The sequence below is a fragment of the Carettochelys insculpta genome, chromosome 2, assembly GCF_033958435.1.
Source record: "Carettochelys insculpta isolate YL-2023 chromosome 2, ASM3395843v1, whole genome shotgun sequence".
NCBI classification, from domain to species: Eukaryota; Metazoa; Chordata; order Testudines; family Carettochelyidae; genus Carettochelys; species Carettochelys insculpta.
The window spans coordinates 205894704-205918033 of NC_134138.1; positions in this window are offsets into that span (position 1 = coordinate 205894704).

Consider the following 23330-nt stretch of genomic DNA (forward strand, 5'->3'; position numbering starts at 1 on the left):
AAAGTTTGTGGGAAAAAATCAGCAGAGCACCTATGTTGTTGAATTTTCTCCTGAAAACATGCACCTTTATAAAACATCTCTTTCTGAAGTACAGACTATGCAAAGCATAACTAGAACTCTTTTTATGGTCCTTTTTGTGGATGTTTTCAGTAAAGGTACGAGACAGATATGTTCTTCCTGCTTCCCAATAGAACAGATTAAAGAGCATACCTGAATATCTTCAGTTTTCTTCTGGACTTTGGCTGCAATGCAAATTTTGCAAAACCTTGCTTTCCAGGTGGTTCATCCTGACAGTCTGTCAAAGCTCAAGATCTCTGGGGCATTGTAGAGAAGCATGTTGATGAGAACAAACTTGCAACCTTTGCTTTGTTTTTTTTTGTTTTTTTGTTTTTTTCTGCTTACAGCACTGTATTGCTACTTTCCTTCCACTTCTGTTGTCTTCTGGCATCAGACAGGCTGTTTTCACTTCTGACAGCATGCCACGTACCAAGTACAGACCTGATACAGAACTGCCTCCCAGGAAACTGGCCACCAGGAGCGGCGAGATTGTGCTGCAGGCGGGGGCAGTGTGAGATGTCTTCGCTCTCTCCGTTCTCAGTGGTGCTCAGAGAAACACATGGCAGTGAGTGGAGGTGGGGTTGGCAGGCCCAGATCCAGTGGGCTGTATTTTACTCACACTTGCTAAAGGCATTGCTGGCTCTACCTATTATCAGCTTAGGAAAGGCATGTTACACATGTACCACCTAGAGCAGGGGTCTGCAACCGAAATAGTGAGAAGAGCCTTTTTTTCAAATACAGTAAAAAAACTCAATAATTCAAGAGCCCCAGAGCATGTGAATAGGAGACAGTCCTTAATAAATAATGTCAAACTGTCCTTTTTGTCACCCCTATTTTAAAAACAGTGCACACACAATAATTTGTATGGCCATTCATGTAAAGATTTAACCCTTTTCTGGACCTAGTAGGTTCCAAGATCAGTCCTATCTAGTGGCAATGACTACCAGAAATTAACTGGCACTCCAAAGAGGGTCAGTTTAGGAGCATACAGTATAGCAGGCGTCAGCAAACTTTTTTATGTTGGGCCCCATTTTTTGTCCCTGCAATTAGCAGGGCCCCTCCCCCAGACTGTCCAATGCCCCAGAAGCGAGCGTCAGTCTCCCATAAGTTATGCGCCAGGCTCCATTGGCAATGGCGGGGGCAAGGAGGGGAGCCAGCAGAGGCTGCAGGGATGAAGCTGATTGCACTGTGCCCCCGTTATGCAATTTCAGGCCCCCTGCCTAGTGCTTACAGCAGAAGCCGTGGCATCTGGTGATGAATTCTTTTTCCGACATTTCATTGGTTTAACGTAAGCAGAAGTCCATAAGTGGCACACCAAGACTGAGACTGGCTTTCAAATCACACTGGCCGCAAGACAGAGATAGCTGAGGCCTGTTTTTCAGACTCAGGTTTGCAGCACTTGTGTGGCCTGTCGCTCTCTCTCAGCCTTAGTTGCCCCATCTGTAAAATAGGTTTAATAATAATTCCTGATTCACAAATATATTGGGAGAATGAAGCAAAACTTATCTGGTTGATCCCCATTAGCAACCAATGGCAAACTTGCTCTTGAAGCACCCTAGTTGCTGGGACCTACAGCCCAGAACATGAAGGGAAGCTGAAAGCCCATCAGTGGTGGGCAGACCCTCAGCCTTAGATCATCACAGACCTAGGGAGAAGGCGGAAGAGAATCCAACAGCCCCCGGTGAATGTGAGCACCCCTTTGCCATCCAAGCTGAACATGTTTTCTCCTGAGTCCATAGCTTAGGAAAATCTCAGTACTAATTAATTTCAATGCAATGTCCAAAACCCTGACAGTAACTGTGCAGCAATTAGTCCAAGGCAGCTCTATGTGGTAACTGTAGGAATTCGGGAGCTGCTTCTCCCCAGCCCTAGGCTAGCTGCATTCATAGCTGGGCTGCAAGCACTCTGCCTGCAAGGCCTGTGCTCCCAGCCTGAACCCACCCCCACAAGGGGAGCGCTTACCTTGCCAGTGAGTGGCAATGCCTGGGCATGTAAGCGTGCTAGCTAGCTGGCTACAAACACGCTGCCGGCTGGAGGGGCTGAGCTCCCAACCTGAACCTGCACCCACAGATCTTATTTCCTAAACAGAAAGGGCTGACGGGAGCCCTCCTACTATCTCCTAATACAGCTGTGCTCCTGCCCACTTCGTTTCTGACTTTGTTCCCTGCTGACTGGCTGGAGCAGCTGTAACTTGAGCAGAGGCAAACACAAGTGGGCGGGGGAGGGAAAGAAGAACTCTGGGTCTACAGAAAAAGTTTGCAGGAGCTGAGCAAAATCCTGGACATTTTCTGATTTAGTAAAATCCTGGCCAGACAGAGTTAACTGGGCGTACGGTAAACCTAATTCCGGCATCCAGAGCCACAGAGGAGTCAGTGTTCAGAGCAGCAAGTGGCTCCTCAAAGAGCCGCATGCAGGTCTGGAGCTGCATGTTGCTGACCTCGGGCACAGAGGGTGAACATTTTAATACTTTAATATTCCATTACCGTGGATAAGGTGAACATGCCTATAAAATAACATTGGAGATGTGGGCAGATTTTTTTTTAAATGCTCAGGGAAAAGTTTCTCCAATTTTCAACAATCACAAATTGAGACATTCATTTCATCATGTCAAACCTGAAAATTCTAGAAAAATCTCAAATGAAGGTTAGAAGAAGGGGTCATTTGCAATACTTTTGTATTGAATAGATACTGCTAGTGCTTCTTTGCAGAGCACCAAAGAGGACCTTTGTTCACTCTGCAGGCAGTACCCATCCAAAAGTCAGAACAGACGACTTTGTTTGCAGACTTTTTCAGTGGTTAAATTCCAGCTTGGTGCTCTTGGGAGTCGCTCACCCACTGTTTGAAATACAGCAATCTTCTCAGGAACATCTGAAAAACCTGCTGCCACAAAATATTCCTTCAGTTGACACTTTGAGTTCTCAGTGGGTTCCTGATAAACAGATGGACCTGTTCTCTTGAGCAAGGCAGACACACTGGATTAAACATTTTTGCTTGACACACTTGTTAATACCAGTTGTATTCTCTGAGGTGTTCAGAAGAAGAAAGCACTGAGCAGGTGTCACTTTTACAACCGCTAATCGAGCATGGCTGTGACTCATAGCACTTTTCTAACTCTTCTGTTTACCTCTCTCTCTCCCTCTTTTGACCTAGCGAACCAGTCAAATTTAAGGCCCTGGGGATGTTTCAGCTGGAAGTAGAAATTGACGGAATCTGGTATTTTCTTTGAGGCAGTCTTGTTTATGTACTAGAAAAGTAAGAAGTAAATGCAGTGGGAACCAAGAACAAAAGGAGCAGTTTTTTAGCTTATAGCTTCCAAGCCTCTTTAGCCAGCACCAGACCCAAAAAAACTCTGTCTAGCTTATGCCAGAGTCTATTGTTAATTTAGATGGAGCATGTGGACAAAAAGCATTAAGATTCTGGCACTGTCCAACATTACACAGTTATAACAGGACTGCTAGAATCATGGGAAATACATAATTACCATGGTGGAGAGGAATGAGCAGTAGGTGGAGGGGCCTCGAGGAAAGAGACAGAGTGAGGGCAGAAAGAGGCAGAGCAAGGCTGGGGCTTTAGAGGGAGAGTGTGTGTGGGTGGGGAGAAGAGGTGGAGCAAGGAGTGGGCAGAGCTGAGAGGCAGACAATGTTCTCTCTAATCTTTTCCCTCCATGTGCAGCTTTCCCACCCCTTTGTAGAAAAAAAATAGCGCGCACTGGGGCATGTGCCAATGTGCATCACCAGTAGAAACACCAACTTAGCGCTGAGAGCTCTACTAATGAACTGTGCAGCATTTGAATCTCGCTAATGTGGCTGCACAAGCACACGGAACAGTGGCGGGGGCCTATATCAGGTGCTGGTGGTCGCCCCTCACTTCTAGGGACCTTCTGGTGATCTCATCAGCCTCCCCCAAGCACAAAAGTCATGTACCTCCTACGCTCTTAATAGCATCAGGCTGTTTTGGCATTACAGAAGTCCCTCGAATTACGCAAGGGTTGCGTTCCCATGCACCTTCACGTAACTCGAATTTCGTGCAAGTCGGGGGCAGCTTTTTTCCCAAGGGAACTCACGTTCTGCAGCCAGGGAAGCAGCAGGAGCGTCTGGAGCTCCTTTAGAAAGGTAAGTCCTGGGTTGTGAGGGGGTTAAGCCTGGCAGTGAGTTGGGGTTGAAGGAGGTGCAGGGGGTGGAGTTGAGCTGGGGCCACATGGCCCTGTAAGGGGTTGAGCTGGAGCCATGTGGGGTGGGAGGTGAGCCAGAGGCAGGTACCAGGGCAGTGAGCCAGAGCTGGGTGTAGGGGGGGTGAGCTGGGCCACATTTGGGGGTGGTGAGCTGGGGCCGTATGGGGTGGGGGTGAACTGGGACTGGTGGGGGGTTTGAACCAGGGCCACATGGGGGTTTGAACTGGGGCTGCACAGGGTAGAGGGTGAACCAGAGCCACGCGGGGGGGAGGGGTTGAGCCAGGGCTGGGTGAACGGGATTTTGAGTCGCGCTTAATTCACGTTAATGCGAGTTAAGCATAACTCAAAACTGCACATTTCAAGAGATTACTGTACTTTTACTTGTCTCTGGTCCCAAGCTTACAGCAATGTTGAAATATATGCACTCTTGGCAGGCTAAATCAGAGTCCTGTTCCACCTAAGAAAATGGGGGAGAGAGAAGAAATAAGGTAGGGAAAGAAAAGGACACATGGGCACATTGGGAAGGGGAAAGGACAAAGCCTCAAATCCCAGGTGGCTTTCAGAATTTAGCCAAAGCTCGCGAGCATTGCAAGCTCATTTGGTTCCCTCTGTCAGTCCTAGTCTGGTCCATATATCTTTCAGAACTAACATCTAGGAGGTCCAAGAGGTGGTGGGGATCCATGACAGTGAACCTCGCTCTAGCAGTTTATTTCTCTGCCAAAGTCTTTCATTAAGGACCCCCAAAAAGGGAGTGATGAGTAGAATAGGCCATTCCCTCATCATTTTGTCCACACACTAGGTCTAGTGTCTGATAAACCAATTTTAATTCACTGATTTCTGGCTTTCTTGTTTACCATCACGAGCATCACAACATCCTTGAGTTATACCAAAAGTCCTTTTTATTCCAATTGTTTCGGTCTGTTTTCTTTGTAACTTCAACATTAATTATTATAGGATACCATGACACTTCATGAACTGACACTCACTTCTTACAGGTGAGCTCACTTACAAGGTACAATTGTAGGCTCAATTATGACAACAGGTTACATTGCACTGATCGGCTTCTGCCTGGTTTTCTTGCCTCTCTCTCTCCTTTCTGGTCTCTTCTCAAGCTGTCTACACTGTAGCCGATGTCAGCAATAACTTATGTCGCTTAGGAGGGTGAATATTCCACCCCCTGAGCAACGTAAGTTACACTGACGTGAATGCTTCTCCCACCAACATAGCTTCTGCTGCTCACAGAGGTGTTGTCTTCATGACAATAGGAGAGCTGTCTCCCATTAGCATAGAGCTGCTGCCCTGCTGTACCTACAGACATAGCCTCAGTTTATGCATGATCTCTCTTTTGTCCTCCACACATACCCCTTCTCCCAAAACAATTCTCAGTCAAAAGTTCCTTGGTGGGTTCAGACAGCCCTGTTGTCTCAGGGGTTGGGCTTATGCTTACAGTTCTGTTTACTGATGGGTGAGTTCACATCTATTACTGTCAATGGGGTGTTAACTTAAGCCATAGCCAGATTTCACCCAGCTCATAAGGACCCTTGGCTGATGTCCGGTTTGTTTTATCTAAATGAAGTATGCTTCTCCAGAGGATCACCCATCATTGCACTGCTCCCCCAGCAGCATCTTTTGCATGGAATCATGAATTTAAACGTGCATCTTATTATCCTCAGCCAGAAAAAAATCATCCTCACGATTGGGTCTGCCCACAGAGAAGGTAGCACAAAGGGGGCAGTTGCACTGGAGCCCAGCGTGTCAAAACTCCTGCTGCTTCAGCATTGGCATTAGCTGGAGCTCCAGGCCCCTTTTTAAGTGCTGTAGCAGCACTGTTCTCCCCCTCTTCGGTTAGGTCTACACTAGAAGCATCTGTCGACAGAAGTTACTATCGACAGGGAAATCTCGACAGAACCTCCATCAACAGATTGCGTCTACACACAACTTGCTCTGTTGACAGAGAACTGCCAGACTGCACTGCCCTCTAGTACCAGAAAGTGGAATGGCAGCTCTGCAAAGAGGGTTGCCAGGCAACCAGAAGTCCTCTCTGCCGACAGAAGTGTCTACACCACACTTCTGTCGCCAGTACTCTGTTAGATTGTTATTCCTCAAATTTTCCAGGGCTAATTCTGTTGAGGCAAATGCAGAGTTCTGCCGAGACTCTGTCAGCAGAATGCTTTACGCGTGTAGATGCTCCCTGAGTTATGTTGAGAGAAGGCCCCCTTCTGTTGACAAAACTCTTGAGTGTAGACACAGCCTACATGTTGCAGTGGGGGAGGGCAGAGGGTCCCAGTGCCACAATGTCAGCAGTGCTAAGGGCTGACTGCCCTATGCCCTGCTTTTTTCCAGCCTTGGCCCTCCCCCTTCTGCGGTCATGGGCCTGGACCCCCTTCCCAGGTTGCCCCAGGGCCTGTAGTGACTGTTGGCCCCACTGCTAATAATCTAATAATCAACCTTTCAATGCAGAATTACCATCAATTAATGTTGTGCAGTTCATGCATATTTTTGTATCTGGTTATGCAATGCTATAGAGTCAAAAGAACAGGGAGATATTTTTGTAACGACTACATTTTAACTTTGACATGGAAATTCCACACTGAGGAAACTGACCTTTCTGAGCTTTTACTACACTATGTACCTCAAAAACAACTGAGGGCTGTGGGTGAATTGAGGAGGGTGATCAGAAAGCATAGGAAGTGGGAATGGTGGGAGACTAACAGACTGCTTAGAGCGTGGGTTCCCAAAATGTGACATGCGCCCCACTTGGAGCCATGAAGAAATTCCTGGGGGCCAGGGGGCATGAAGTGAGTCAGCACCCCCCACTCCCCCACCCCAAGGAAGAGCCCACCCTTGCTTCGAGCGCTCAGAGCTGGACTCAATTGGTTTAACTTAACCCATTGAGTTCTCCTTGCTTCAGCGTGCAGGGGCACTGGGAGCAGCCCCTGCCATTTTATGTGGACAGCCTGGTGCAGCTGCTAGAAAAAGCAGGTGGCTGGCAAAGACCCACGTGTAACTTCCTCCTGCAAAGGTGAGTGAGTGTTGATTGGGGATTGGGGAGAGGAGGGGGATGGGGTTGGGGTTAGGATGGGGGGATGGGGGTCCTGGGCTCAGAGAGTGGGGTAAGAGCCGGGGGGGCTGGTGATGCCTGGCTTTGGGGGAGGGGAGGGGCTCAGACAACTGGTGGGCGGCTGGCAGGCGGCTCTGGCAGCTTGGGTGGCCAGCATGGGGATCCAGTGGCTCAGGTGGCTGGTGAGCCTGGTGCATGGCTCTGGCAGCACGGGCATCTGGCGCAGGGCTCCAGTGGCACAGGGCTCGGGTGGTTGGATGGGGGTTAGATGGGGGCTGGGTGCCTGGCTTTGTGGGAGGGGAGTGGCTCGGGCAGTTGCCGGGGGGTCAGGTGGCTCACAGGGCTCAGGGAGCTGGGGAGTGGCTGTTGCAGGGTTCCATCAGCTCAGGTGGCTGGCAGGCAGCTTGCGCAGGGCTCTGGTGGCTCGGATGGCTCACGGGGCTATTTTTAATTTTAAACAACATTTTTACATCAAGTTTTGGTGTCTACTTTAAATTACAACTTGCATTTTTTGTTAAAGGGGGGTTGGATGATGGTAAAAAAGAGGTGGGAGGGGCGTGAGGGTTTCTCAAAGATCAAAAGGAGGGGGGCAGGATGCTGAAAAGTTTGGGATCTACTGGCTTATAGCCAAGAACATGGAGGCAAGAACTATGCAAACTTCCCTTCCTGAAGCCTAATAAGGTGAGGTGCTGTCAATCAGAGTTGAAGATCCATAGCACCTTGCAGGACTGATCTGTTAGCATGTTTTCTGACCTCACACTCCCCAAAGCTCACCAGGAACTCAACTTGAGAGAGTCTGTTTGGGTTCCAGTAGACACCCTCGGCTACCATTGGGCTTCAAGGCCAGGGAAGAGCACTTATCACATCTTGGAATGTGCTTGACCACTGCAAAAACTGGCCCTCACATTTAGCTGGATGAAATTTAATGACAAGAATGAAGTGTCATAAGAACAATGGCCTATTGGGAGAAAACAATGTGCGTGACCATGGATATGGCTGAGTGGACCAACTTGTTAGTATCTTAAATAATTCACTTTACAACACATCATTCAAAACTTTCTCTGTGCCTTTTAATGTAAGTGTGACTTGACAAGAAAATTCTCAAACTGTCTTGGATGTTGCTAAAAAAAAGTTTAGCTTAGCTAATCTTTATGGCTTGTTTAACTAGTTAATTAGGTTTAGAATCTGTCACTCAAGTATACAGTGCAGAAAGCTGCAGTAAGAGAAATCTAGAATTGCCAGTTGCCACTGAGTGTCATTTTCTTATTTCACATTACATAACACTTGCCTCTTATTTTGGAACATCAGGGGCACAGACCACAATCATGAGTCCATGAGTCTATTCCCTATTTTACCTCAAAATAGCTTAGCTTTTCCAAGTGAACCACATTCTATTCTTGTTTTCCCAGAAAAATGGACATTCCAGTGAGTTCACTGGAGCTTACTGCAAAATTAAGTGCACTCTAAGTGCAGTCAGTCAGTCAGTCTTAACTATTTTGGTAACTTGATTTTTTAATGATTTTTTGGTGATTTAAACCACCTTGATTTAAACCAGGGGTCAGTAACCTTTCTGAGGCAGAGCGCTGAAATGTTACCTTTTGACCTCTATATACAGCCTGAGTGCTGGTGATACTTTTTAAAGTCACGAATAGTCCTACTTACAACAACTTAATTAATAAATGAAGAAGCAGAGCTTTACTGCTTAGATGGTGGTTGATAGTATTAGCTGGTCTTTTGGACACAGATGGCATGGCTTTGAGCAAGCTCCCAGCTGGCATGGCGGGAGGTGGGGTGGGACTGAGCTCCCACCTCCTGTGCCAATGAAAATAGAGTTGCATGCAACTCTTGGCACCCATGTGGGTGTTGTTGACCCTTGGTTTAAACCAATCCACCCTGATTTAAATATCTAGGGTGAGGTCCCTATATCTAATCATTTGCTGTCTTCTTGTAGAGGCCATCAAACAGAGTTATGCAATTATTACAGGCGCTAGTGCCAGGTGCCCCAAACTTCTGGGCTGGGGCTACACTACAGAGTTTTGTCAACAGAAGGGGCATTCTGTAGACACAACTCAAGGAGCATCCACTCAAAGCATTCTGTCGACAAACTCTCAGCAGAACTCTGCATTTGCCTCGACAGTATTATCCCTCAAAAATTTGAGGCATAGCAATCTCTGGACTGAGTACTGTCGACAGAGGCTCTGTCGAGACTGTCTTGTCAACAGTGACTTCTGTTTACAGATGATTCTAGTGTAGACATAGTCCTGGGGTATTGTGCCAGACGTATCAAAACTCAGATCCTATAGGAATTTCAGATACCAGCTCCTGTAGGCACTCACCCTCGTAGCTCCAAATTACAACTCATACATATATGGCTAAATGAAGGGCATTTTACTAGGGTTGGCAGAAAGGGAAAGGTTGTGTACAGTAATTTAACCACTGAGATTAAATGTTGAACAATGAACCCTTCCTATCTTGGCTATTGGGAAATACAGACCACTACTGAATAAAAGTTCTTCCGGCCTGGAGCCTATCCAGTCCAACCTTTGCTAGGAACTAACAGCGTCTGGTAGATTTCCAGGCCTGGATCAGTTAATTGTATCTTGCCAGGGTGCGTGTCTTGCTCCAGCTCCCAATCTCTGCTGCTTCCCCACCAGTCCCCACCCAGACCTGCACCCAGCTTCAACAGACTCCCACTTCCTCCTCTTCCTTTCACTGTTCCCAGACTCCTAGAACAGTTTGCTCTGCACACATCTTGCTGGCAGTTCCTCCTGCTGAATTCAACTGACCAGCTGCTCCTGCACTTGGGCACTCCAGCCTTCTCAGAGGTCCAGAGAGGCCCCAGCCACTTCCAGCTCTTGAGGCCCCTAGCCATAAGAAAAATTAAAAAATGACACATGAAAGCAAAACACATTTCAAACATGAGTCATCATGAAACTCTGTACAAGATTGTTCTCACAAATTTTCACCTTGAACCTGGGCCTAGAGACTATGGAGACCTATAATGATGGCCAAGCTACCAAGCTAGAGGTCAACCAACAAGCCACTTATTTTAGCTACCATGTGAAAATTCTAATGAGCAATTCTCAAATATAAATAATTCCTTGGTCAACTAGACATAGAACTGTGAAAACACTAAAATGTAGCAGTTCTCTATCTTTTAATACACACTTGATCTAGCACAAGCCACGAGTAGTGGTTTCTGTATATAATCAGCTGAACCTGGGCGACACATTCACCATGGTCTAATATTGTGCCATCAGAACTGCTGCATTATAGTAGTATTTATGAACATTTTTAACTCTTTACTATGACAAAAGCTACATCAGTTAGCAAAAAAGTATGTCTTTTACCTGATCACATCTCTTATTTGTTTAAATTTGCAGCTGAGTGTCACATTTTAATCTGACAGGGATGCACATAAAAACAAGTTGTGAAACTTACTGAATGCAAAAAAATTAACAAGTGTCTAAATTTGAAGCCCCACTTGAGCTTAAACCAAGGCCAAATGGCCCTCCTGGCTTCCCTGTCCCCTCCCCAGGAGCCCTGTGCACCCCACTGGGGCTTCTTCAAGGATTGAGGTAGGTCAGACTCTTTCCCTAGATGTTCTTCACCCTCCCTGATCAGTCATAGATCACTGAGGTGGAGGTTGTTGGGAATAGCTATTTCCTGCTTAATGGATTCATCACACTTTGAAATTAGTGCCAGCCATGATGTTGAGGATATATGTCCACTACAAGCTGAACTGAGATCATCATCTCATTTCACCCAGGCCATCACATGAAAACTACTTTTGGTCACAAATAACTTGGGCTGGACGGTGCTGAGGGACCTAAAGGTACAGACTGTTCACTATTTTACCAATCACACTGATCTATGCAAACTGATCAATACAGTTCCTAGAAAAGAAAACCTGAATTCAAGAAATCCAACTGCAGCCTAATATGTTCATTTTGCCTGGATATTTCTTGCTGACAAGTTCCAGTAACAAAGTGGCATAGCAAATGTACAAAAGGTTCTATTACTATTTCCTCTTATGCCCTTATTAATTACTGGCATGTGCAATTCTGTATTCATCTGAGAACAGTAACTCAAGTGCCTACTAGCATTGTGCTAGGGCAAGTATAAACCTCCTATGCTGTATATTGCCCTGTATTACCCCTATGGGAATCATTCAGATTTGACTCTGCTTCACTGTCCTTACACAAGTGCAATTGTGTACTTATTGTGCACTTAGAAATAATGGTGTATTTTTCTACAGTGTATTTTTCCACAGTACTTACATTGTGCATTTTCTGTTTTATTTGATTTCCATCCAAAATATGTTTGGTGTAACATGCTATAAGCAATCAGGTTGTCCTCCTGTTTATGTATTTCTATGGAGACTTTGCGAATGAGCCATCATGCACAGATAAAATCTTTAGGATCGTTAGCTAAGATCAGCTTTAAAAGATTACCTTTGTTAAAACGACCTGTATACCACACAGGCAAGACAGCAAGGAAAAAAAGCATGTGAATTCAGGGTCACTGTCACAATGCCACACTGCAAACTTGTGCTGTTATTATGTACCCCATTTATAAATATGGTGGCTGAGTAAATTAGATCAAGAAAGTTACCATTACAAAGGTATTTTCCCTTCCATTATTAAAGGCTGATCCTCATGCCACTTGAGGTATTGATACTACACCTTTTTGCCTAATGCTAAAATGAGTGCCTAATAAAATTCAGCACAATCAAGTATGTCAGAAAAATACTGTTATGTTGAAGAGATTTTGTCATGTACTGCAAGAGCCATATTTTCTGAAGGAGATCACATGGGTATAGGTTACACAAAGATCTGTTTTAGTTCTTACTTCTTGACTTCTCTGGTTACTGAATCGAAAAGTCAATATATATGCTATTTGATCATTTTGGAAGGATTTTAAAAACTTGGTAGTGAAATACTGAAATGAAAGCTGTTTGTCCTGTGCTTACTCATAATACATAGTAGTTCCCCAGATATTATGGACTTTGTTTCTTTTTTGGGGAGTACAGTGTTCTTTCTAATGAATTAAATTTAGGAGTTTAATAGTAACAGAGAGATAGCCATGCTAGTCGATAAACTATAAAAAAAAAAGCAATCCAGTAGCACTTTAAAGAATAACAAAATAATTTATTAGGTGATGAGCTTTCATGGGACAGACCCACTTCTTCAGATCATAGCCATACCAGAACAGACTCAATATTTAAGGCACAAAGAACCAAATAGTAATCAAGGTTGACAAATCAGAAAAATTATTAAGATAAGCAAATAAGAGAGCAGAGGGGCAGAAGTGGTGGCGGGGTAGTCAAGAATTAGATAAAGTATGTAGAAGAGCCCCTATAATGAGCTAGAAAATTGCCATCCCAGTTCAAACCACGAGTTAATATATCAAATCTGAATAAAAAAGAGAGTTCAGTAGCCTCTCTTTCCAAACAGCTGTGAAAGTTCCTTTTCAGTAAAACACAGACTTTTAGGTCATTAAGCCTGTGTCTACACTTGCATTCCTTTTTCGAAAGAGGTATGCACAAACGAGAAAAAATGCAAATGAGGTGCATATTTGCATACTCAGCACCTCATTTGCATATTCTTATTTCAAAAGAGCTTCTTTCGAAAGAAGAAAACCAGTGTAAACGCTGCTCTTTTGAAAGTAAACCCCATCTTTGAAAGAATCCTTCTTCCCACAGACTCTAGAAGAATTTCACAGAGACTTTAACAATCTGCACCCCACCATCAACTTATGCCTCGACTACTCCATGCAAGAGATACATTTCCTGGACTCTACAGTACAAATCAAGGATGGCCTGATCACTACCACACTCTACCAGAAACCCACTAATCGCTATACTTACCTACATGCTTCTAGCTTCCATCCTGCACACACAACTAGACCCATTGTTTACAGTCAAGCCCTTAGGTACAATCAAATTTGCTCTGATCCTGCTGACAGAGACCAAAAACTACAAGATCTCTACCAAATATTCATAAACCTGAATTACCCACCAGGAGAAATAAAAAAACAAATCAACAGGGGCAGATGAATACCCAGAGACCAGCAATTCCAAGATAGGCCCAAAAAAGCCATGAACAGAACACCACCAGTCATTATTTACAGCCCCCAAGTCAAACCTCTGCAATGCATTATTAAAGACCTACAACCTATCCTTAATCAGGATGCCACACTCCAGGAGGCCCTAGGTAACAGGCCTGTTCTGTCTACAGACAACCTCCCAACCTTAGGAGGCTTCTCTCCAACAACCACAGTCTATACAACAGGAATACCAATCCTGGAACTTTTCCTTGCAACAAGGCCCGTTGCCAACTTTGTCCACTTATCTATTCTGGAGATACCATCACTGGACCTAACGGCCATGTCTACACTAGCCGTAAACTTCAAAATGGCCATTTCGAAGTTTACTAATGAAGCGCTGAAATGCATATTCAGCGCTTCATTAGCATGCAGGCAGCCGCAGCACTTCGAAATTGATGCGCCTCGCCACCGCGTGGCTCGTCCCGATGGGGCTCCTTTTTGAAAGGACCCCGCCTACTTCGAAGTCCACTTATTCCCATGAGCTGATGGGAATAAGGGGACTTCGAAGTAGATGGGGTCCTTTTGAAAAGGAGCCCCGTTGGGATGAGCCGCGCAGCGGCGAGGCGCATCAATTTCGAAGTGCCGCATCCTCCCGCATGCTAATGAAGCGCTGAATATGCATTTCAGTGCTTCATTAGTAAACTTCGAAATGGCCATATGCGTGGCCATTTCGAAGTTTGGGGCTAGTGTAGACGTAGCCGACCAGGTTATTCACAGAATCACGGGCATATTCTTATGTTCCTCAATTAACATCATACATGAAATATGTGCCAACAATGCCCAGATTCTTTGTATATTGGACAGACATCTAACTCTCTTAGACAAAGAATTAATGGGCATAAAACAGACATAAAAACATTCCTGATTCACAAACCTGTCAGCCAGCACTTTAATGGAGTGGGCCATTCTGTTAATGACGTGAAAGTCCGTGTTTTACTGAAAGGGAACTTTCACAGCCATTTGGAAAGAGAAGCTGCTGAACTCTCTTTTATATTCAAATTCGACACATTAACACATGGTTTGAACCGAGATGGCAATTTTCTAGCTCATTATAGGGGATCTTTTACATATTTTGCTTTATCTAATTCATCTAATTCTTGACTCTCCCGCCTTCTGCCCCTCTGCTCTCTGATTTGCTTTCCTTGATAATAATTTTTCTGATTTGTCAACCTTGATTACTATTTTTGGTTCTCTGTGCCTTAAATATTGAGTCTGTTCTGGTATGGCTATGGTCTGAAGGAGTGGGTCTGTCCCATGAAAGCTCATCACCTAATAAACTATTTTGTTAGTCTTTAAAGTGCTACTGGACTGCTTTTTTGTTTGGTTAGGAGTTTAAATGAGGAGTTCTAATCTTAACTTTACTGCTCAAACCTTAAATGAATCCCAACTATTTCACAGAATCTCTAGGGACACAGATTCCATACCTGAAGAATAAGGATGTATCAGTAAGAACACCTGACCAGATTGGTTACTGAGACTGCGAAATGCTCAGGGAAATTAGAAAAGCTACAAATACAAAAAATCCAATAATAATGGGGGATTCCAATTAACCCCATATCAACGTGGAACATGTCACCTCATGACAGGGTGCAGAGATAAAACTTCAAGACAACATCAGTGACTGCTTCTAGGAGCATCTAGTCCTGGAACTCACAAGAGGAGAGGACATTTTTGATTTAGTCCTGTGTGGCACATAAGAGCTCATCCACGACATTAATATAGCCAAACCACTCAGCAACTGCCACCATAATGTAATTAAATTCAATATCCTTTGGGGAGTGTTGGGGAGAGGGAATTTCCAAAGAAATTCACCATAGTGGCATTTAACTTTAAAAAGGAGCATTATGCTAAATGAGGAGGCTAGTTAAACAGATATTAAAAGGAACAGTCATAAAAGAGAAATGCCTGCAAGCTGCTTGGAAACTTAAAAAAAAACCATAATAGAAGTACAAACTATATTTAAACCCTAAATTAAAACAAAACAATAAAACGACCAGAAAAAAAATCCGAAACAAACCCCACCTATTGCCATGGCTAAACTGAGTAAAAGAGGTGGTTAGAGTGCAAAGGTGTCCTTTAAAACTTGGAAGTTAAATCCTACTGGGGAAAATAAAAAGGAGAATAAGCTCTGGCAAGTAAAGTATAATAGTAATTAGGCAGACCAAAAAAGAATTTGAAGAGCAATTAGCAAAAGACAAACTAATAGCAAAACAGATTTTGAAAAGTACATTGGTAGCCTGCCAATCGGTGAGGCCAGTGGACAATGAAGGCTGTAAAGGAGCACTCAAGAATACAAGGCTGTTGCAGAGAAGCTTAATACATTCTTTGTATCGGTCTCCTCTGTGGAGGATGAAGTTCATTCTTTTTAGGTGACAAATCTGAGGAACTGTCCTAGATTGAGGTGTCAGTAGATGAGGTTTTGAAACAAATTGATAAGTTAAACAGTTATAAGTCTCTGGGATCAGATTGTATTCACCCAAGAGTTTTGAAAGAACTCAAATATGAAATTACAGAACTACAAATGATGATATATAACTTTACATGTAAATCACCCTCTTTACCACATGACTTGAAGAGAGCTAATGTGATGTAATTTTTTTAAAAAGGATGCAGAGGTAATACTCTCAATTACAGACTGGTAAGCTTAACTTCAGTCCCAGGCAAAATTTCTTAATCTATTGTGAAGAAAAGAATCATCAGATAGGTGGCATGATATGCTGTGGAAGAGTCAATATGGCTTTTGTAAAGGTAAATAATGTCTTACCAATCTATTTCAGTGTCAGCAGACATGGACAAGGGTGATTCAATGTACTTGGACTTTCAGAAAACCTTTGACAACGTCTCTCAATAAAAGCTTTTAAGCAAAGTAAGGAGTCATGGGATAAAAAAAGAGAAGGTCCTCTCATGGTTTTAATTGGTCAAAAGATAGGAAACAAAAGAATAAATGGCTAGTTTTCAGAAGGAACAGAGGTACATAGCAGAGTCCTCAAGGATCAGTGTTGTTCAATATAATCATCTATAATCTGTAAAAGGGGATAAACAGTGAGGTGGCAAAGTTTGCAGATGAAACAACATTACTTAAGACAGTTAAGTCCAAAGCTGACTGCAGAGAGTTACAAAGAGATCTCAGAAAATTGCATGACTGGGCAACACAATAGCAGGTGAAATTCAGTGGTGATAAATGCAAAGAAATGCACATTGGAAAACACAATCTCAATATAAGACAATAGTGTCTAAATTGGCTTTTGCCACTCAAGAGAAAGTTCTCAGCATCAGTGGAGACAATACCCTGAAAACATCTGCTCAATGTGCAGCAGCACTCAAAAAAGCAGACAGTGTCAGGAGCAGTTGGGAAAGGAACAGATCGGACAACAGAAAAGATCGTAATGGCACTATGTAAATTAATGGTCTGCCTACACCAAAAATATATATATTAGATTTGGAAAAGTTTCAGAGAAGGACAAAAACAATGATTAGGAATCTGATACAGCTTTCATGTGAGGAGAGATTAAATAAACTGGAACAGTTAAGCTTGGAAAAAAAAAGACTGAGGGGGCATATGATACACATCTATAAAAACACAAATGGTGTGGAAAAGAGAATAGGGAAGTGTTATTCACTACTTCACATAACAAATGAATCAGCTGTCAGACAAAGAAATTAATAGGCATGAGCTGTAAAATAAACATAAGGAAGCAATCTTCATTTAAAGAACAATCCTCCTGTGGAACTTGCCAGGAGATGCTATGAAGGCCAGAAATACAACTGGGTTAAAAAAACAGTTGGATAATTCATGGAGGATAGGCCATCAATGGCTATTAGCCAAGATGCTCAGGGATGTGGCCCCATGATGTGGGTGTCCCAAAAGCTCCAACTTCTAGAAGCTGGGAATGGACAACCAGGGGTGGATCACTTGTTAAGGTGCTTTGTTCTGTTCTTCCCTCTGAAGCACCTGGCATTGGCCTCCGTTAGAAGACAGAGGCAGAGCTAGATGGACCGTTTGTCTAACCCAATATGTTCTTATGCCAATTTACTTTGTGACCAAAGGTAAATCATTGAGGGCTAATTTATATGTTGGAGTGCAGATTAAGGGGTGGTCTCAACTGCACTCATCCAGGGGTAACTAGAGTAGGCTTGGTGAGCAAGGCTGTCCCTTGAGGTTGTGGAAGCTGGGACCTCCCCCGACCCCAGCCCAGGCCATGTCCCCATACCACTTCTTCCTGCCCCTCCCATGCCCCAATTCCACCCGTTCCCCCAAACCCCAGCCCTGCTCTGTCCCTACCTGATCTCCCCCTGCCCCTGCTCTACCCCCTCATGACCTCATTGCAACTCTTCTTCCAGCCCCTCCCCTTAGTGGCACAACCTAGGGTATTTCCAAGGGCCCTATCACCAGCAGCAGGGGTTAGGGCCCCCTATACACTCACCACAGAGATGGGATGCCAAGCAATCTGACCCCAGCTGTGACAGTATAATGAATATGTTTTTTCTATCACCATATGGAAAGGCTTCTTCTGCAGCCAGAATGAAAGGCAGCAAGCATTAACTGTAAACCTAGGAGTCACATACTCACATTCCATCTAACTTTCATCGCAATTGCACCGCAGTAAGCTGTTAGAAGTAGACCCTGTCCTAATGGTACCCAGTGTCACCAGATAGATAAACAGATCTCAAGATGGGTAGACAAAACTTAGTTAATAGCATTTCGTCTGGCAAAAAACTACTTATCAATAGGTGAGGTTGTAGAATCCTCATTCTATGATGATTGTCCTCACTTACCTATCGGTTGTCTGTATGCACTCCGTCTGGCGTGCAACTGTTTCTCCCTGTTGTATAATTAATTTGGCTCAGTACAAATCAATGAAGGTGGTGGGTTATGATTGGTTCAATAATTCTGTTACAGTAGGTTATGATTGTTTAATAAAATTCAACTAAAATAATTGTTCAAGGTGTAGCTGAGCAAGACTCAAGTTTCATTACAGAAACTGGAGTCCAGGAAGGAAGGGAATGGAGAAAGGGAAAGGAACAGTAAGAAGAAGCAGAAGGAAAAGCCCTGGGAGAAGAACTCACCTCCAAGACACAGGACTCCTCTGTGTGACTGTGAGGTGCAGCAACCAGCATCCAGAGAGAATGACTTTGTCTGGCCAACAGGGGACGTCTGCCTGCCTTTATCAGGATTGATGAGACACTGACACTGTGCTTAGCATGTGTTCTGCTTGCTTGGCAATAGTCTATAAATAGAGAATAAGAATATTACTGGGTCAGGCTTTTTCAGAGGCAAAGATCCTGCAAACCTGCAAGAAGTTACGTCCTGAGCCCTAGGAATTGGGTAAAGATGTGTGTGCCCCTGAAGAGTGGAAGGAATAAAGAAGTTTGTGTGGGTAACACAGCCTGCTCCACTTCCTCAGCTCCCAGACACAACATTTGTGGGAGTGGAACGGGATGGGGCCAAGTTGCTCTGCTTCTTGTGGCTTCTGCTTCCACTGGTGAGTACATGGAGCAGGCCCAACAACCCCTGTTATTGGGCCCATGCCCCACAGTACTCTCTAAGGTTGCCTTGGTCTTTGCATTGTTCCCCCCAAGTGCAGGACCCAGCTGCCTGATCCAACTCTCCTATGGACAATGGTTCTGATTATGAGTCAGAGACAGGCCATTTCCTCCCTTGCTTCCTCCTTGATACTAGATGGCCATGGCAGCAGTTTACTGCTACCTACATCAGCAGTAACTAAAGCAATGTTATATTAGACATAGAAGTTGAATGCCAATGTGCAATTTTTAGCTACACCAATTGCACAGGTAAAATCAACTTACTGGTGGTGGACTTCAATGTCCAGCTATACAGACAGGGGTTGGTGGGAACATTTATCTGGTGAAACTTCCTTAATCCTCGCTGCTCACGAGGAGTTCTGGGTTCAACTTGGACCCTGGAAAACACCATTGTTTGCATGTGTGAAACAAAGCACCAGAAGATAGACCGTGAGTGGGTCAGTCATCCACAGTAGTACAGACCTAGCCTCATTATCCCTCAGCATCCTCTAGCTCAGCAATTCTAGGCATCAAGTGGTAGAGGGTGGAAATAAGGCTTTATCCGTTCCCCACCCCATCATTCTGGGGAGAGAGACAGGCAGGTAGCCCTGCTCTTTACTAAGTGACTAGGCTCAAAGTAAGGCAGGTAAGCAGGATTCTTACTTCCTTTCATGAGCATATAGCAGGTAGTGCAACCTAGCCCTTAAACTCTCCTTTCCAAATGTAGCCATAATGCATGTGAGCAAAACCACAATGAATGGCATGGAGTTATGGAATCGGATACTAGGATCAATTTGTTCTTTGTCTATTCTGCTACCAAAATAAAAAAAATCTAATTACAATTACTCAAAAGTTTAAAAATAACTATACTTCTACAAAATCAAACAAAAAAACACCTTCAAAACTCGATTACAAAAGGAAACAGCTGAATTGGAGCTCATCTGCAAATTCAATACTATACACTTCAAAAAAGGGTTTTAATTGGTCATCACTCTACAGAGGCAACTTCCTGTCAATGAACATGCATCTCTCCCCATCAGTTACATTGAATGGCCACAATAACCCGGACTGATCACCCTAATTAACAATAGATGGTAACTTTTTCTCAGTAATTTTCTTACATATGTACCTCCCTTTTTATTTCCTCTCCATTTCATCTGATAAAATAGCCCACGAAAGCTTATGCCCTAATAAATCTTAAGCTGTGTCTACATGTGCACACTACTTCGAAGTAGCGGCACTAACTTCGAAATAGCACCCGTCGCGGCTACACGCGTCGGGCGCTATTTCGAAGTTAACTTCAACGTTAGGCAGCGAGACGTCGAAGTCGCTAACCTCATGAGGGGATCGGAATAGCGCCCTACTTCGACGTTCAACGTCGAAGTAGGGACCGTGTAGACGATCCGCGTCCCGCAATGTCGAAATTGCCGGGTCCTCCATGGCGGCCATCAGCTGGGGGGTTGAGAGATGCTCTCTCTCCAGCCCCTGTGGGGCTCTATGGTCACCGTGGGCAGCAGCCCTTAGCCCAGGGCTTCTGGCTGCTGCTGCGGCAGCTGGGGATCCATGCTGCAGGTACAGGCTCTACAACCAGTTGTTGGCTCTATGTATCGTGTGTTGTTTAGTGCAACTGTGTCTGGGAGGGGCCCTTTAAGGGAGCGGCTTGCTGTTGAGTCCGCCCTGTGACCCTGTCTGCAGCTGTGCCTGGCACCCTTATTTCGATGTGTGCTACTTTGGCGTGTAGACGTTCCCTCGCAGCGCCTATTTCGATGTGGTGCCGTGCAACGTCGAAGTTGAACATCGACGTTGCCAGCCCTGGAGGACGTGTAGACATTATTTATTTCGATGTTGCTACATCGAAATAAGCTATTTCGATGTTGGCTTCACGTGTAGACGTAGCCTTAGTCTGTAAGGCTATGTCTACACTACAGGGTTTGGGTTTTTTGTTTTTTTTGTTTTTGTTTTTTGACAAAACAGGCATTTTGTCAACAAAACCCAAGGAGCATCCACACTAAAAACGCATTCTGTCCACATATTATCAGTAGAACTTGGCACATTTATCAACAGTCTTTTGCCTCTCCCCCATGACGCAGAATGCCTTTCTCAACAGACTCTGTCAACAACAAAGCCTTGTGGACACTCCAGGGGGCCCTCTGTAGACAGACAGGGCTTCTGGGTCACTGGGCAGCCCTGTCTACTGTGCTCTGTTTGGCTGTTCTGTCAAGAGAGGGCTGGGTAGTCCGGCTGCTCTCTGTCAACAGAGCATATTGCTTTTTCGATTTGGTTTGCTGTCTGGCTGCAATCTGTTGGCAGAAGTTTTGGCAGAAGATATCTTCCGATAGTAACTTCTGGTGACAGATGGCTGTAATGTAGACATAGCCTAAGCTGCCACAGGACTCCTTGTTATTTTTACAGGTAGAGACTAACAGAGCTATCCCTCCGAGACATTTCACCATGACTTAGGTAAGGTTTGTTCAGCAATTTTCTAGCATTAAGTGTTAAGGATTAAAGGAAATGTTAAGTCTGAAAATTATATGAAAATTACTGCTTATGAACATGATAATGGTTAACCTTTTGGGATCATTTACACTCATTAGCTAGATCACTCTTGCTGAGCTCTTCCCTTTGCAGAACATTTCCAGCTGTCTCATGAGTATGCTATTCATGTCATGCCTGGAAAGACCCCTATTTAGGAAAGAATTAATTTTATATAAAAAGTGCAGAGTCCAATTTTTGCTTTTGTTATTGTTGCCCTGTTGACCCAATCAGTCAGACAATATTCAGAGCCACGTAGAGTTGTTTCCTTTGGGAGGAGAAATTGATGATAAGCAGCACAGCACCAAAGAATATATCTGAATTTTATTTACAAAGAATGCACACAAAATCCTGTTTCCCTGGCCATAGTAGAAACAAAGAACAGCAGGCAGTTTCTTTGCTCAGAAGTTCCCACATTTGCCTCCTCAGCGAGTTCTGCACCCAAGAAGCTCAGCCTCCACTCTCTTTCTCAGGGCCATGCTCATGACTGCTCCTTTTACCATCTGCTGGCTCTCCCTGTTGAAACACATACACTACTTGCCAAACAATCCCTTATCCCCTGCTTTACCAGTTAGCACCAGTGCACTCTCTCAGATTACATGACACAGCTCTGCTCATATTTCACCTTGTGTCCTAGTGCCTTGGGCAGCAGCTTCCTGCTGTTTTCAGTCATCACTCCACAAAAGGCCATTAATTTCTCCCTCCATTTAGCATCAACTGTAACCATCAACTTTAACCATCTCTCTGACTCTCGATAGTTCAAAACATACTTGATGGCATCCATTATACCCTTGCAGCATAATAACACCACAGTGCTAGGAATTAAGACCTATGTGTTCAAGTTCAAAGAGCCAACTTTGCTACAGGGGCAAATATCAGCCTTCGAGCCCATCAGATGCAGAGCCTCTGGACATTCGTCATTTTGCATGCACTGCATTTTTATCCTGCCATAGTCACTCTTTTCCTCAGACTCAGGAAGCTTGTTTTATAATTACATTACCACAGTAAATCTGTGTGAATTTTATATAAAAAGTATGGACTGGGCCAAATCCTCAGTTGGTGTAGTAAGGCTTCTATTGACCCTATTGCATTTTATTTATTTGGATTTTGATTAAGTGCACTACAATGGAATCCTTGGCAGTCTATTAAGGTAACACTAAACAGACACATCAGTTCCCCTGGATCAAATAAAATCATCAGAGACAACATAAGTATAATAGAATTGAACTAACCTCCCACATAATCCTTAACAGCCCACCGGGCTATAACTCAGCTTCATGGAACCCTATCTCTTCATGGACAAGGGAGAACAGGCATGCTTTGTGGCACACTGAAGGCTACCAAACTAGGGCAGTTACAGACTTGGGGATGAAGCGAGTCCGATAAGTCCTCACAGCCCTAACAGAGAATGCACTACGAGTCACCCTTTCCTATACTGGTGGAGCTTCCTCACAGGTGTCTCCGCTGGCCACAACTGTGGCTTTGACAAGAAGCAAGAAAATATTGAAGGTGCAATTGTGCTGTGTCATTTTCTTTGGCACTAGCCCCTTCATCCTTTCATCTATGAAGAGGAGGAAATAAAGAGGATACTTCTACCATGCAAGTGACGCGCCATGCTGGAATAGACACCTCATCATTCAACACACCACCCGATGTGGGGTCATCAGTTCTAATCCAGCCAATGGCAGTTGATGTTGGGAACGCAGTATAAGTAGCCTCTTGAGGAGAGTAGTCTTAGGTTACTTAGGGCTTTAAATAATGACATTAAAATCTTAAAGTGCATTCAGTGCAAATGCAAGGCAGTGCCAAGTAGTCCTGCTAGGTTGAAGAGCACCTCCGAGAGGTGTTTTCAGAAGTATTCCCAAATAAAGTGTATTA